This window comes from Protopterus annectens, chromosome 4.part1 (genome assembly GCF_019279795.1).
Source record: "Protopterus annectens isolate FY-2018-M chromosome 4.part1, PAN1.0, whole genome shotgun sequence".
NCBI lineage: Eukaryota > Metazoa > Chordata > Ceratodontiformes > Protopteridae > Protopterus > Protopterus annectens.
This window is the reverse complement of record NC_056734.1, coordinates 92,771,453-92,788,975: the sequence shown is the minus strand read 5'-3', so window position 1 is coordinate 92,788,975 and position 17,523 is coordinate 92,771,453. Positions and strand designations below refer to the sequence as shown.

Genomic DNA, 17,523 nt, shown 5'->3' with positions numbered 1-17,523 from the left:
TGTCTTCCTTCCAGGATGCTCCGCAAGAATCCTGTTCTTCGGCCAGGGAAGGAGATTCAATGGCAGGCGCTGCCCCAGGGGCCGAGGGGCTCTGCAGAATCAGGGCTTCCGAGAACCCTTCTCTGAGAAGCCCCACAGCACTCCTGAAGTGCTGCCTGACTGTCCTGCCCTGGTGGCAGTCAGACCAGTGGGTAATAAACAGTGTCTAGGGGATACTTTATACCCTTCAATCACCTCCCTCCAATCCAGAAGTCACTCCCAGACATCCCACCCCGCCAAAGGGAGTTAGCTGTCTCAGAGGTGCAAGATCTACTTCAAAAAAGGGCCATCCAGGAGGTCCCAACAGAATAACAAGGATCCGGTACTTACTTTTGCTTCTTTTTGATACCAAAGAGAACAGGGGACCAGCGTCCCATTCTGAACCTCAGCAGACTGAATTTTTCGGTCAAGAAGTTGAAGTGGAGATGGTCACTGTTCAGTCCATTCTTTCACTTCTGCTTAAGTATGACTGGATGGTGCTTGATTAGATCTCAAGGATATGTATCATCACGTAAAAATAGGCACTTGAGGATATTTCTGTGCTGCTGGCTGGGGGCCAGTCATTATCAGTTCAGAGCCCTGGCCTTTGGTCTCACCTCAGCCCCCCTGTTGTTCAAATGTATGGCAGCATTTGCAGCCCATCTCTGGCTGCAGTGGTTTCAACTCTTTCTGTACCTGGATGATTGGCTCCTCACAGCTCCCACAAAGCATCTTTCACTAGCCACAGACTTCACTCTAACCCTCTTTCAAGATCTGAGCATTACTGTCAATCTTCCAAAATCTCACCTTCCTTAATGCCAGAGGCTTGAATTTGCAGGAGTTCTTCTGGCCACTGTCTGAGACTGCAGCTGTTTCCCCATGCAGAGTAGACGCAATCTGGGAGCAAGTTCTCCTCCTCCTAGAACAGGACAGTGTCCCTGACAGTCTCATTCTTCAGGTCCTTGGGTTGATGGAGGCAACTAGTCAGTTGATTCCCCTCGTCAGTTATCACATGCGAGTGTTCCACTGGACCCTGGTGGTACAGTGGTCAGTTTGTCTTCACCCCATGTCCACACCAATTTTCTTGGGTCTGCAAGCAACACTTGAGCTGGTCTGTCCATACCAAGGATTTCCTGCTAGGGAGACCCTTTTGCCATCCACTACCCCAAGCCATGGTGACCACGGATACCACCCTGTTGGGGTGGGGCATTTCCAGGAAAGGACAGTCCAAGGTATGTGGTCCCCCTCGGAGACCACGTTGCACATTTATGTCCTTGAGATGAGAGCTGTCCTACTAACATTGCAAACCTTCCAGAACTTCCTCCCACTCTGACAGTGGCAGTTCAGACAACATGACAGTGGTCTGGTACATCAACAAGCAAGTGGGACACTGTCTTAACCCACTGTGCAGAAAGGCCATGAGAGTTTGGGAAGGCCATGAGAGTTTGGGAATGGGCAGTGGCCTCAGGCCACTTCTGCAGTGCATATAACCAGCGATTCCAACGTGCTAGCAGATGAGCTGAGCAGGTTGATCCTGAGTACCCATGAGTGGTCCCTGAAATAGTATGTGGCAAGTAGGATCTTCAATTGATGGACGTCTGTGTGCTGCGATCTGTTTGCATCTCCAACCAGCCACAAATGCAGAAATTCTTTGCCTTGATCCCCCCTACTGGGGGAATCACCCAGGGATTCTCTGATTCACGATTGGCAGCCAGGTCTCCTCTACTTCTATCCCCCAATGCCCCTCATTCCAAAAGTTTTACAGAAAGTCCATCACCTGAAGGCTCACCTCATCCTCATTGACCCCCTTTGGCCTCGTCAGATGTGGTTCTCCGTCGTCTGGTCTCATCTGAAATATCTGCCTTGTATATTGGCTCCAGTACAAGATCTCATTTCCCATCCATGGGGACACCCCGCTTTCGACCTGACATCCCTGAGGCTGACAGCTTGGTCCTTGCAGTTCCAATGACCGTCAGATAGACAGCTTCCCTAGTGAAGGATATTATTTTGGCTTCTCTGAAATCTTCCACTTAAAAAGGTTTATTCCAGCAAATGGAAGAGGTTTTCTATTTGGGCTGATCAGAGGGGCATAGATCCCTTTTCAGCTTTGGTTTCAGTTGGCTTGTCCTTCCTCTCCTCTCTGTCCCAGCAAGGGGCTAGTTTCTCAATGATTAAGCTGCAGTTGGCAGCTGTCTCCAACTTCCATGTACACGATAGTCCCGTGTTTTCTTCCAGGCCCTGTAAGGCCTTTCTCAAAGGGGTGTTCTTGCTTAGGGCTCCTTTCAAAGACCAGTCTCCTCTTGGGTTCCTACCGTGATGCTGCAGTCCCTGACACAACTTCCTTTCAAACCTGCTGCAAAATGTGATATTAAGTTTCTGTTGTGGAAGACCACCTTCTTGGTGGCGATTTCCTCTGCCAAGAGGGTTTCAGAGCTGCAAGCTCTTTGTATAAAGCCTCCCTTCATGTTTTTTTCGTAAGGATAAGTTTTCCCTTAGAACCAATCCTTCATGCCAAAAGTGGCTTTGGAAACTCACCTAAATCAGTATATCAAGCTTCCTGTCTTTTTTCTCAACTTCTCAAAGGGAGAGCATCATCTGCACTGCCTGGATGTCCATAGGCAGTTATGTTTCTACTTGGAGGACTGAGGATTTTTGACAGTCGGGTCAGCTTTTTATGGCTTTCTCCCAGCCTAGGAGAGGCAGGACAATTTCCAAAGTATTGAGCTCTCTTTGGATAGTTTCTTGAATAGCTCACATTTACAAGAGCAATCACAAGGACCTTCCCAGACCTCTTAAAGCTCAGTCTACGAGGTCAAGGTCAGTGGCTGTGTCTTTGGCGTGCTGAGCTAGGGCGTCCTTTGATGACATTTGTGCTTCTGCCACCTGGTCAAATCCTCATACCTTTGTAACGCTTTACATGTTGGATTTGATGGCTAGGTGTAGAGCCTCATTTGTGCTCTGGCATGTCCTTCCTTGAGACCTCCCATGATTTTGGGTAGCTGGGAACTCTGACCCATTCTTGATCAATAATGACACTGATATAGCATCGGTAGAGTTGTATACATACCATAACTTGGAATCTGTGCTATCCAGTGTCCTTATTCATCACGTTCCCACCCTCCATCCTCCTGGTTATCAGGGGATTCTTGGAGTAATGGTGGTTTGGTTTTGTTGTTCCTGGGCGAGGGCAGTGTCCCATCTATCAGACTTGATCTGAGGATTATGGGTAACAGGAAGTAAGGGGAGGAGCTCAAGCTCAGAAGCAGTCGCTCACTTTGCCGGCTCAGATCCGAGGTTGGATCCAAGATTCATCTGTGATGAATGACACTGGGTAGCGCAGATTCTAAGTTATGATAAGTGTATAACTCACTCTAATGCTGCACTACAATTACTAATTAAAATGGCTGGCAAATGTTATAGGTGAAAAACGCAAGGTGTTAACACTGTTATTGATCCCTTAATATGTATTTTATTTTAATACTAAAGAAAATACTGATTGGGTGTATAGACCAAACTCACATTTTGAGCTTGAGTTGAAGAAAAAAATCACATGGTTTGTGATTCAGCAGATATGCTAATGGACATACCAATGTTAATCCTAACAGGAGGCCTTGCTCCTGGAATCTTTTGGCCACCCTCCACTGCAGACAGTTCTGTTGGGTATGATGCACATCTTTTATTCTTGCTTGGGTCAGGTGATTTTGGTAATTATGACTTGTTATTCCTGTCACCTCCTCTGAATGTGTTTGCAAGAATGAGGAGGGTTCTGAATATATCATATCTTTTGTCTTTAAATTCCACCTGTTGACCTGCCTAGAGGTCATGTCTACCCAGTTACCCAACAAGGGGTGAGAGTTGAAGTGAGGACTGTGGGACTGAGACACTAACCTTCTTTTGCACAATGAAAGGCAGTGCTTTAGCTTGCCACATATAAGCAGTGCATGACATCAACTTTTTACGCATTCCTGTGCCTACAGCACCCTAAGGAGTGCTGGTTGAACAAGAAATCGTATTCCCCAGAATAGATGAAGAAAGATAACTGAATCAACTCCAAAAATCAGTCGGCTTGGGTGGACATTTTCATTGCCATTTTATCTGAAGAGTAACAGATTTATAATCCTGTTGGGGACCTCTCAAACTGCAAAGTCAGCACTGGTAGTCAGTTTACTTTACACACTGCTCCCCCACTCTATTTCTAAGTAACTCCTGTTTGACTGCATGCTGTACTGTATAAAAGTACAAAGATTATTTTTGCACTCCTGCTTATAAAGATAACTTTGCTGCACTATTTTTAGTTCATTTGACAGTTGTGTAGTTTTAATAGTTGCTGCTTCAGAAATTATTGCTTCTGTCTGATTGATTGTATTTCTGTCTAGGGTGCCTTCTTAGCAGAGGCTGCTTATCCTCCCTCTTCCTTCTTGTGCTGTTTAATGCTGTCACTTCCTGTCACATTGAAAGACTCGCTGCATAGATTGGCAGCCTGTAAATTGCTTGTGTACACGCATCCTATTAAGGATTGGTTCCATTCATTGTGCCCAATGCTTTCCAGGTGAACTACACCACCTTCATGACCCTGAGTAGTGTTGAGTATTCAAAGATAAAAATTAATACTTTGTCATATAGTAATAGTAAATAATATATAGAGGTGCCTTTTCGCTTCCACTGAGTACGAGATGAGTTAGCAGAAGTAACTTGCGTTATCAGGTGCCATTGTAATGCTTCACCTATGAGATAACCCCAACAGCAGCTAGACCTTCTCACCATGTCCTCTAGCATTATGTTTGAACACAGCATACCTGCAGACAGATGTCAGAGTTGGGATTACACATGCAGAGTGAGTTACTGAATTGTTTAATAATGAAGGCGCTTCAGTACAGAAGCAGATGAAGAGGATCCTCACTCAAGGCATTATTTGCTGTGGGGGGAATACAAGTTGCTAGTACCCATTATATCCGTCACATCATTACTAGTGTGTTACACAAGGGCTTCTTTCACTCATCAGATGGTCAAAAGTTGATCTGATGTTATCCTAGTCACCATTCTTCACGTCTAGGATTTGACATCAGATCCAAGTCGGCATACTTTAGACAACAGCTTAGCTCAAGCTCCTCCCCTCCCATGATGCTCTGCTGCCCTCCGATCTCGTTTGATGCTTTTTCTTGTCAGACGTAGTTCACTCAGCTCCTCGTGGTATTTTAGGGTATTTGTGAGCAGGTGTATTTTTCTTGTGGGTTTTCTGTTCTTTTTCACTTTCTTTTACTTAGTTTACTGAATTGCTAGTTTACTTACTAGATTCCCCTCCCGTCGCTGTCGTTAATTTTGCGCCCTTTTTGTTTCCCCTTCTAAGGGTAGTTGTGTTGGTTTCTGTGAACCTTTCTGTTAAGTTTTTAAAGGCTAGCTAGTGGATAGTTAGTTTGGATGGATATGTTGGTGTTTTGGACTTTTGGCCTGTTTTAATGCTTTGGTCTGTGGTTGTTCACTTGGTGTTGTATACCAGCTTTCCTCAATGTCAGAGAAACCTTTAGGCTGTAAGAAGTGCTCCTCATTTGGTCAAAAGATACTCCGACTCGCACGAGGAGTGCCTCTACTGTCTTGGCATCGGCTATCTGGAGGTTGAATTTGGCATTTGTGCCGCATTCAACCCCAGAGCCCTGGTCAACCATCGAAACAATCTTTTACTGAAAGGCTTGCTCAAGGGGGGGGGGTCCCCTGGTCTGACCCCAGCCTCTGAGGTGTCTGATCAGAGCCTTGGATCCGAGGGCTTCCAGAGTCTCGACTCCGGGATCCAAGACCTCTGGTTCCAGGTCTTCAGATCCGAGGGTTTTGCCTTTGACTCCCGAATCCAAGGCTTCTAGTCCAAAGCATTCGGATCCGAACAAGACTATGCTTGCTTTGGATCTGACCTTCTCTGATCTGAGGGATTCAAGACTTCCTTGGATCCTCCAGTTTCCTCTGGCCCAATTCAGCTGGAAAAGAGACCTGTACAGGATCCCATTATTGTGGTGGCTTTCCTGTGGTACCTCCGGGAGGGTATCAGTTATTTACCCCTCCACACATGGGCTGTTCTCCAGAACGTAGAAGGACATCCTCGGGATCACGGCATGGTTCTCCAGCAAAGTCTTCCATTTCCTCACGGTTGTCCAGGAGGATCCTACGTGTAGACATGGACAGGATAATGCTGTCCTTCCTAAAGGCTCAAATTGATTTTGGGGTTTTGGCTTCCCCGACCCAGAGGCTCAGGGAACCATCTCCCCCTTCCTGCTTATTACCTTCTCCTCATTCGACCTTACAGGGACTGGATTCTCAGGGGCGTGCTTTGTGGAGTTGAAGGTGGTCTCTGGGATCACTTTTGTCCCTACCCTATTAGGATCTATTGCTGGTTCTGTTTCCGTTCCCCCAAGACAGGCGGGGCCACTGGTTGGGCGGTCACCCCGGAGTCCTTGGGGGCGGGTTTGGGCCCATGTTTTTCAGACCGCGCTCAACCTCTCGGTGCTTCGGAGCTTGACAGCTCCAGGCTGGCTCTGTCCGGAGGATTGGGGATTCTGGCAGTGGCTCCTTCTGTTGTGATGTTATCAACAGGGGAGGGAGCTGTGCCCTTTTCCAGTCCTTCTGCATTCCGGGCAGTGGAAAGGTCCTTCTCTGTAGTCTAGCCTCCCCCACAAACTGTGCTCCTCCACAGCCCCAGATTTTGAGCGGATCGACTCCTCTTGCTCCCGGTCAGCCTGTCTGGTCTAGGCTGCTGGGGGGAGCTTCCCCTACAGGAGCCCCTTCCTCTTCTGAATCTTCCCCTCAGCCCCCCTGTGGAGGAAGTTCCTTGGACAAGTTAGAGGAGGCATCTGGACTCCTCTGTGGAGTCACTCACGGAGGACATTGATGCCAATGAGGGGACGGGTCCCCACGGTCGCCACCCGATGTCTCCTTTGGAGATGTAATGGAGATCCTTAAAGCTAAGGGTGGTTGGTCTGCCCAGCCCCCAACCTTTGAGGAAAGTGTTTTTGAAGGCTTTGGTACGGGCCTGCCCATTTACCTCTTGTGTGCCCCCCCCCCCCCAATTGACCGTTTAATCAGTCTTGTCGCCAGCAGGGCCTGGAGGGAAAACGATACCGTGGAACCAGTGCCCAAAAGAGCAGAGAAATTTTTAAGCCCTCCTTCAGATAAAGCCTTCTGGTCCAAGGTGGTTTCTGTTGATGCGATTGTGGTGGCTGCCGCCACCAAGAAAGAGCTGGTGGAGCAGAGTGTCTGTCCACAGGTTTGGAAAGCCGGTGCTCACATTGGCTTCTTTCAGCCTGCGAGCTTTGAGCTACCAGAATCATTTCACCCATCTCCAGAGGGACTTGATTAAGGAACTTTCAACTTCCCTCGCAAAGTCCATGTCTGTGGAGGACCTTTAATCCATTTCTCCCAAGTTGACCACTTTTACATCTGTAGCCAACTCTTCCATGAGGTTAATCTCCATGGCAGAGGGTTCTTCACAGGCGGCAGGTACAGGCATTGCCGTCAGGTGTCATCCCTGGCCGCGTTTATGCGGGTTTGCAGAGGCCTTCAAAGCATCTTTCACAAATGCCCCTTTTGATGGTTCCACCCTTTTTGGATCCAGCGTTAAGATGGCTTTGACCCACAATGAACAAGAGAGGAATATACTGTCGGGATCAAATTTTCTATTCCCCAGAGGTCCTTTTCTAAGACCCAAAAGGGGAATAGGAAGATGTGGTTCTGCAAATCAGTCTTCCTTTCAGGAAGTTCATGAGGATTCCTCTTCCAGGGGATGGGGGAGAGGTTTCAATGGTAGACGCCACCCTAGAGGCAGGGGAGGCCCACAGAACCAGGGTTCCAGATGACCATTCTCTGAGAAACCCTTTCAGTGCTCCTGAGATGTTACCCAACTGTCACACCCAGGAGGCAGTCGGGGGTTGCTTGGCATTGCACCCCTTAACCTAGACAAATATCACAAACTATCAGTGGGTGCTAAGAATTCTATTCAGGGGCTATTACATTCCCTTTTCAGGAAACCCCATGAAAGAGCAGAACTCTCCCAGATGCGCCACCCAGTCAGAGAGAACACGTCTAGAAGTCTCCAACCTCCTTCAAAAAAGAGCCATCCAAAGGATCCCCACAGGGCAGAAAGGATCCAGAACTTACTCCCACTTTTTAGTACCCAAGAAAATGGGGGAACTGCGTCCCATTCTGGACTTCAACCTATTAAACCTGTCAAGAAGCCGAAGTTTCAGATGGTCACTGTGGAGTCCATTATGCCTCTTTTGCACAAGAACGACTGGATGTGCTCTGTGGATCTCCAGGATGCATATTACCATATCAAAATAGGTGGTCCAGGAGATTCCTCCGCTTTCACTAAGGAGCCGATCACTTCCAGTTCAGATCCCTGCCCTTTGGAACTCGCCACAGCCCCCCTGGTGTTCACCAAATGCATGGCAGTGGTGGCAACTCATCTCAGGCTGCAGGGATTCCAGGTGTTTCCCTACCTAGACGATTGGCTCCTTACAGCCCCCACAAAGAATCAACTGATGGAGAACTTACATTTCCTTCTTCATTTCTTTGACCAACTGGGGATAACGATGAACCCGAGCAAGTCTTCCATGACTCCACCTCAACTGAAATTTCTAGGCACGCAATTGGACAGTACCTCAGAGGTTGCACCCCTTCCTCTCCGGGTACTTCTTTTTCGATCTCGTGTTCATAGGTAGGTACTAGGCTATTGGCCCTAGGGCCAGTACAAGCCTAGCCAAAAAGGTACCCTGGCTTTCGCCACCCAAGAAAATGATTTTCCTGTGCCCCTGTCGAGCAGAACCACAGAAGTGATCCCCGGGGTGAATTTCCTATTACCCATCCAGTCATCAAGATTTTTCTTGGAGTGCTAATGATGTGCTCTGTTTGACATAGGTAGTCTGTTCCAGAGTATGGGAAGTCACTGGGACAGGAATCTATCCCTCCAGCATGTTCTGTTTATTGTGATGACAAGGTTTAGGTCCCTAGAGCGTGTAGCTAGGAGGGATTGGGATTTCTTTAAGTGGAGCATGTCCAACAGCTCTGGGTTTGACATAGCTTTGTATGTTAGGCAGAGATCGCCTCTGAGTAGGCGATATGCGATGGAGTAAAGCTGGAGTTTTTTGAGTCTGTCTGCATAAGGCATCTGTTTGAGGCCAGTAATCCTCTTTGTGAGGTATTTTTGTGGCTTTTCCAGTTGTAGATGTATTGTGAGGTACATACCAAAAGGGGCATTTTACTCTGTAATGGGTCTAATGAGCGATGAGTAGAGGGGAACAATGACCTTTTTTTTTTTTTTTTTTTTTTTCTTCTTCTTCTTCTTCTGGATGAGAAACCTTTTGTGATGGTGTGCCATGTAAAAGAATTTCCTGACCACTGTGGTGATGTGATTATCAAAGGAGAGACTACTGTCCACCTGTGTCCCAAGGTCTCATTACACTTTCGGTGTTAAGTAGACTACCGCCTATGTGGTAGTTCATGGGTACAGAGTTTTTACCAAAGAGGGGATTACAATGCACTTTTTGGTATTGAGCTTGAGACCATGGCTTTTGACACCAGGCAGCTGTCTGTGAGGCCCTTTTGTAGTATGTCCACATCATTAGGAGTTTCGATTATGGCTCCTAGTTTGCAGTCATCTGCAAATTTAGTTAGCCAAAGACCTTCTGTGTTGGCGTGTACTTCAGAGAAGTAGATACCAAACGAGTACCCAGGACTGAACCCTGTTGTACTCCACTTGTCACTGGAAGTCTGATTTGGAGTCTGCTACTTTCACAGTGTGGGTTCGTCAATAAGCCAGTTGGCAACCCATCTTGTGACATAGGGATTTATACCTAGTTCAGTGAGTTTATCTATAATTCCAGAGTGGGGATGGTGTTGAACACCTTGGCGAGATCTAGATAGGCTGTGTGAACCACCTTACCCTCATCTGTGGCTTTGGTGGCTACTTCAAAGAAGTCTATCGGGTTTAGGAGGCAATGATCTGCCTTTTACAAACCCGAACTGTGTGGGGTCCAGAGTTTGGAGATCTCCAATGTCTTTGAGTTCCATGATGATACGTTTCATGGCCTTGCAAACCAGGCTCATCAGGCTAATGGGGCGGTAGTTCCCGGGGTTTGTTGTGGGCCCCCCCCCCCTTTGTGGAGTGGGATAACCATCACGGTGCACCATTCAATCGGCACTGGACCTTCTGGAGCAAACTCGTCCTCCAGTATTTCTTATTCTCAAGGCATTGGGGTCCATGGCAGCTGCCATTTGTCTGGTGCCACTGGCCAGATATTACATGAAGGTGCGGCAGTAGACCCTGATGGTCCAGTGGTCCATCCTTTCTCACCCTCTGTCAGTTCCCATTCATCTCACCCCAATTTGTTGGAAGCAGCTTTCTTGGTGGATGGATTCCCTGGACTTCCTGGAGGGCAGGCCGTTCTCTCCTCCCAGTCCTACTGCCTCTGTGACCATAGATGCTTCCCTCGTGGGGGGGTGGCATTTTCAGAGAGACTGTCCAAGGCACGTGGTCCCATGCAGAGACCAAACTGCACATAAACGTTCTGAAGATGAGAACAGTCCTGTCATCTGTCATTGCAAGCCTTTTAGGGCTACCTCCCTCTTGGAACGATTGCAGTTCATTCAGACAGCATGGCTGTTGTATGGTACATAAGCAAGTGGGCACACACTCTTTCTGCTGTGTCGTGTGGCCATGAGAGTTTGGGAATGGGTGATGTCCACGGGGTGCTTTCTCCTTGCAGCGCACTTTCCCAGAGCGTCCAACATGCTGGTGGACAAGCTGAGCAGGACTATTCTGACCCCCTCACTAGTGGTCCCTAAATCCGTTAATGGCGAAATAGATCTTCCATCTGGGGCCAACAGAGCTGCAATCTGTTTGCATTCCCTCTCAATCCCAAATGCAACAGTTACTTTGCCTTGATCCCACCAGAGTGGGAGGTCCCCCAGGGAAGCACCGACTCACGAATGCCTCCAGGTCTCCTTTACACATTTCCACCATTACCTCTAATTCCCAGAGTTCTTCAGAAAGCCAGACACCTCAGGACACAGTTGATCCTCATTGACCCTTCTGGCCTCGGCAGGTGTGGTTCCCCCTCTTAGGTCTCATCTGAAGCACCCACTTTGGATACTCGATCCGATAGCTGATCTAATGTCTCATCCATTGCTTCAACTGCTCCTGAATCTGCAGACACATGGTCTGACAGCTTGGTTTGTCCACTTCCAGTGATTTTTGGCCAAGTCTGCGCTAGCATCGCCTGTGAGGGGCATTATCCTTGCTTCCCAGAAGTCCTCCAGGAAGAGAGTTTTTACACAAGCAAGTGGAAGACATTCTCCATCTGTGCAAGTTACAGGAATCTTGATCCATTTCCAGCTCCTATTCCTGATATTCTCCTTTTTTAGCCTCTCTTTAAGGTGGCGGCCAGTTTCTGTACGATCAAAGTTCATTTGGCAGCAATTTCCAGTTTTCATCTCAACAGCAATCCTACCTTTTCTTCTCAGCTCTGCAAATCCTTTTTGAAAGGTGTGTTTTTGTTGCATCCCCCCAGTTAAGGACCTTTCTCCAACATGGGCTGTTTCTCTGGTGCTGCAGTCTTTAACTAAGCCCCCCTTTGAGCCTGCTACATCCTCCAATCTCAAATTTCTTTCTTGGAAAACTGCCTTCTTTAGTGGCTGTTACCTTAGCTAAGAGAGTATCAGAGTTGCAGGCTCTTACAATTAAACCTCCTTACTTAAGGACAGTGGCTTTGAAACCTAATCCTTTTATGCCCATGGTGGTTAATGAAGCAAGACTCAATCAGTCCAACATTCAGTGCTTTTCCCTAATTATAGTAATAAAGGAAGAGTACATTTTATGTACATTAGATGTTAATCGTCCGCTTCATTTCTGTTTGTATAGAGCAAAATCCTTTCAGCTCTCAGACCAATTATTCGTGGCCTTTTCACCTAACAAGAAGGTCCAAGTGGTGTCTCCCGTTGTATTTCTCTGCGCATTTCCTTCATTTACTCCTCATGTGGTTCTTCCTTGCATGGACCAGTTAGGGCTCATTCCACCAGGTTAGAGATCACTTCAGCTGCATTCGTAGCCCAACAATCTTTGGATGACATTTGTGCACCAGCAAAGTGGTCTTCTCATACTTTTATTTCCCATTACAAACTTGACCGGATTTCTCGAGGAAGGGCTTCCTTTGGCTCCACTGTTCTTTGGCATGTCCTCCTTTGAGGCCACCCAGGGTTTTGGTTAGCTGGGGACTCTGACCCAGACGAAATGAATGGTGACTAGTACAACATCAGATTAATAGTTATGTACTCCCTATAATTTGGTATCTGTGTTGTCCGTAATCACCATTCATCACGGTCCTACACACCAGCCCCCTTCCTGAAAGATTGGCATGATTTTGGTGGACCTTTGTTGGTAGCAAGCTCCATCTGTCTGTCTTTCTCCAGCACAACCTCGATCTGAGGGGTTAGAGGGCAGCAAAGCATCATGGGAGGGGAGGAGCTTGAGCTAAGCTGTTTAAAGTATGCTGGCACAGATCCGATGTCGGATCCTATACCCAGATGTGATGAATGGTGACTACAGATAACACATACCAAGTTATGGTGAGTGCATAACTATTATTTTGTGACAGTTGTGATTTTTTTAGAATGTAGCTTGTTGATCTAATAGTTGTCCTCATCTAAAGCCTTTGAAAGCTATGTGATCATGCTTTGAAAAATAACTTTAAGGAAAATGGCCCAGTGGTCTAATTGTGCAGTTGGGGCTTTACCAAGCTTAAATCTGATGATTACCACTGTATAGATGCCTTAAACAGACAAAAATGATCTCTCTTAGAAGTGCCTTTGCCATAGAATTGTACTGAGGTTTTTCCATTTGGTAAAAAGTATTGAGACAAGCCTTTCATTGGCTGAATACAAAAATCAAATTGGAGATGTAGACTTTGCTGAATAGATCACTGAAGTTCATTGTTTTTTAGCCAGTTGGTCTGCAGGGATCTTTGTAACTTTGTCATATAAATTTACACAGTTTTGGAAGAAGAGTTCTTTAACATTTAGCAGTTCTGTGTCCTTAAGAAACCCTGAGATCACCATAATGCTGGGTGTGGCCAGCTACTTTACTACAATCATAGCTGTACCGACCATCATTCATTTTGTTTAGAGTGTGGCATTTGGCCAAGTGTGCTAGTACTCGTACAGTGTAATGATTGTTTGAGATTCCTGGAAAATGAAAATAATTTAGAGTGAGTGCTGTTGCAAAGCTTATGGGGGCAGAGGAGGGTGATGGTGCACCATCAAAAGAGGTGTTTGAGTCCTTATGATCTGCCTGATGCCTCATTTTCCTGCCCATTTGCTGTTCTCAAAGGCTAGGTTAGGATGTGTCACGTAGTGAACAAAATCACTTAAATGGATGTAGTCAAAAGTGACAAATTTGCAGAGAAGTTGAGGGTGATGGGTCTTCACAACAGTGCTATTTAATAGAGTAGATGAGTTGTAATAAGTGTTTCAGTTGAGATGGCATGGGTGAGTAGTATAGTTGCGTTATTTCTAAAGTAGAATGGATGAGTAGAGCAGGGTAAGTTACTTTAGATGTGAGCTAGAATAGGGGAGTAAGGAGACTGCTGTGTCCTTGACTTTAATCTGGTTGAAGCTTCAGCTGGAGAGAGTTTAACCTGATGAAATATGAAAAGCATTTTTTCAGGGATCAAACCTCTGTTACCTGTGGTGGTAGCTTTTTCCCCACTGCTCCTTACTTGTATATACCAACTCCACAGATGTACAATAGCAGGGAAAGAGAGCACCTAGTAATGGTGAAACACTGCTTGCCCAACTGTGATCAGTCACCAGAAATGTTCACTTTCAAAACCCATGTCAGAAGCTACATTTCTGGAATTTGCTTCTTCTGGTATTCTTTCGGTTGCTTGTTATTCTGATGTTTAACTTTAATCACTGACACCATTTCAAAACTAATGTAAATTGTTTCAGTTGTTAATTTCTGGCAGTCTCTGAAAAGCTGAGCATGCATGACCTTTTACTTTTTTCTTAAAGGAATATTGGAGAAAGAGCTTATGATAGTTGCAACAAGATGATCCCATGTCTCTATGCCTATTGCAGAGAGGTAGAGTGATCACTGTAGTTTAAACTTGTTGCTGTATTGCATGGTGGCAACATCATATTTTATAAAGTAGTACTGTGTTTGGTTGCAAGTTGATCAGTCCGGGTATGAAGTGGTGGATTTTCATGAATTCATTTCCAGTGAGTGCTTCATCCATTTTAGGGTTGCAGGGATCCAGCATCTGTCTGGTCAGCAGTAGGTATAAGGCCGGAAACTATCTTGTGGTAGAACACAAGTCACTCACAGCATCTGCTCACATAACTAAGGGCAAGTTTGATCATCCGTTCACCTACCCTCATGCTGTTGGAATAAAACTGAAGCACCTGGAGGAGGATGGGACCTGTCTGAATGATATTCCTACCCTATAGAAAAGCATTGCTGCAGGTTAAACAGACTATACCTGAAAGTGGGGCAGCCAGCTGACTCTAGTCAGTATTATCCTCCCTTTTAGAGGCCTACAACATTAAGTACCAACAGGTAATGCTGAGTTTTGGCTGAGGTACCACATATTAAGGTGAGGGTCATATTCTGAGACATTAGAACTTGTGTCCAGGTGCCTGCATAACTCTTTAAGCTAAGGAATCTAGAAAATGTGTAGCAGCAGTGTAGCACTGTATTTTATTAAGTCTTCACCTGGTTTCTAAGACACCATTGTAAGGCAGAGAGCTGAGGCTGAGAAATCTGAAAGTGGCATTTCTGACCTTTTCTGTCTTTGTGAGCAGTAAGTAGTCTGGTGGCTGTTCCAATAAGCATAGTTTTCCTCCTCTCAATTTAAGCATCTGCTGCTTACTTTTAAATCTTTCAGTTTACTTCTGGGATACCATCTTTCAGATGTTAAACCAAGGTCTCGTCCATCTGAATTGTTGGTAGTCTAGATGGGTGCAAGATTCCCTGCCATTTATTAAAAAGCTTTACCACTATGAAAGAGCAACAGTGCCAGTGCTCTCGGCCTCAGCTCGTCAGAATAAATCCACATGCATGGCACTGCAGAGGTATACAAGGTCAAAATAATGACCAGCCCAGGAATCAAAAGAATATTTTAATATTCTCAAAGAAAATACAAACATACAGCATAAAACACACTAAAAAATAGTTTTTATCAAAATGAGTCTAGGTAGGTCACAGCTGTATCAGAACTGCAGTGGTACAGCCAGTTTTTGGACATGGAATACATTCAAACGGATTTCAAGCTGAATGAGGTCTTGACAACCTGATGCAAAAACTTTGATGGTGTCACAGTGCCCAGACATTTGACAACAGAATATTCTTGTGTTTACCTCCAAGTTCTAGTAAGAATGCCACTAGATAGCAGTGGGCTAAATCAATACTTAGTCCCGTAATAAAAGCATCATTACAATTTCTGTTTACATCAAAAAATGCCAAACTAATAACGCTTACTCATACTACAAGTGCAGCATTTTGTTACTTTATAGATTAAGGTACTTTTAAACACTAAAATATCAGCATAGAAGTATAAAAAGAAACTTCATCTGTAAAACAAAATGAAAATAAGTCATTGCAGCAACTTCTTATGTATTCTTTCCTGAATGATTCAGTGTTTGACATATATTAAACAGAGCTAGTATTAGGAGTAAACCCCTCATTATGTATAGAAGATGCTAAAAATATGACCACTACATTAAAACTAATGTTCTGGGAGCTGTTCAACAACCTTGTCAGTTTCATTCAGTGAAGACTCCAGGGACTTCATCTTACAACTGCTGCCTTTCCAAAACATTTGCAGTTAATGTCTCCAGTCCGGGCAATGATTGTGCTGGTTATGATAGTAAAAGGCACAAGATAGAGTAAAACTGTTTGTCCCATTTTTGTCAGGATCAGAACTGTGAAGGCGATCACCATGCTAACTGCATATGCTAAAGTGCAAGATATATAATAGATGCATGAATCAATCCGAACATATCAAATGTTCGACAATAAGCAATCAACAATGCTTGCACAATCGTGTCACCAAATCCCAGTAGCAAAAACATCGCTGTGCACTGCGTCTGAGCCGAATGCATTAGTCCTGCTACCCTAATAACTACTGGCAATTTCTCTTGGAAACTTTGGTGTCATCTGGGATTTCCAGAATGTCTCCCAGTCTTTTCATCACTGCTTGGCCTGTCCGCAACTTCTATCATAATGCTGTGTCCATTCTTTGTGAAAAATGGAGTTATGAAGACAAAAATACATAAGTCAGTAACAGGATGAGTAATAACACACAGCTTAAAGTTGGGCATTTTTATTGTTTTGATAAAGTTTATGCAGAAGACAAATCCTAATATGTTCTGCAAAATCCATACTCACATTTCCTTTTTTAGAAAAACTGCCCAAATTACAGCAAGTGCAATGCAAAATGTAGCAAGAATGAGGAGTCTCACTTCAATTACTTCAGTGCAAAATGAAAATCTACATCTTCCAACTAATACATTTGTAACTAAGGCAGACTAGCAGTTGTAGAGAGCAAGAGCAGATGCCAGACAGAAGATTGGTGCAACAACGTACACTAAATACTTGTAAAAGAAGTAAAGCAGAACCAGCATTACACAGCAGACAGCCACAAATAGAACAGTTAGTACAATTGCCATTTTTGTCACTTTTCAGTATTCCCAGAGTCTGACAAAGAATGGCATCCTGCCTGCATCTTCGTCAGGTACTTCACTCCAGTAGCCACTAGCCAGATGCAGTACCTAACTTCTGGTTAAAAGTATTAACATCTTTGCATGAAGATTTAGCCATGAGTAAGAACTATTTATATGTACACCCTAAACAGGCACCAACCTGGCTAACAGGAAAAAAAATCTCCTACTTGAGTGAACCTGCAAGCTATCCAAAAAAATATAGACCAATAACTTGCCTTCCAACTATGTATAAACTGTACACCAGAATTGATGACAGTTTATAATTATTTAGAAGAAAATCATGACAATAGAACAAAAGGGCGATAAGTCGTATGGAACAAAGGCTCATATGTTGATAAATAGTCAATGGAGAAATGCAAAAAGGGGAAGAATCTAAGTATGGCAGAGAATGACTGCAAAAAAAAAAAAAAAAAATTTTATAATATCCCACATTCATGGATAAGAGTGCTTAAAAATGTACAAGATGCATACTGATAAACTACATTACAGTAACCATGAAACAGTGGCAGACCACTTTGCAATTAAGCCAGGATTATCTTCTTTCGGCTGCTCCCGTTGGGGGTCGCCACAGCAGATCAACTGTTTCCATTTCTTCCTGTCCTCTGCATCTTGCTCTGTCACACCAACCACCTGCATATCCCCTCACCACATCCATAAACCTTATCTTAGGCCTTCCTCTTTTCCTGTTACCTGGCAGCTTCATCCTTAGCATCTTTTTCCCAATATACTCTGCATCCCTCCTCAGCACAT

General features: G+C 45.0%; 1 protein-coding gene and 1 pseudogene across 1 annotated transcript in view; one reads left to right on the top strand and one right to left on the bottom strand.

Moving 5' to 3' along the window:
• Window positions 1-17,523, top strand: part of LOC122800753 (SPRY domain-containing SOCS box protein 4-like) — a 633,167-nt gene that overhangs the window by 265,498 nt on the left and 350,146 nt on the right. The gene's annotated exons all lie outside the window — the stretch shown is intronic.
• Window positions 15,336-16,880, bottom strand: LOC122800752 (annotated as a pseudogene).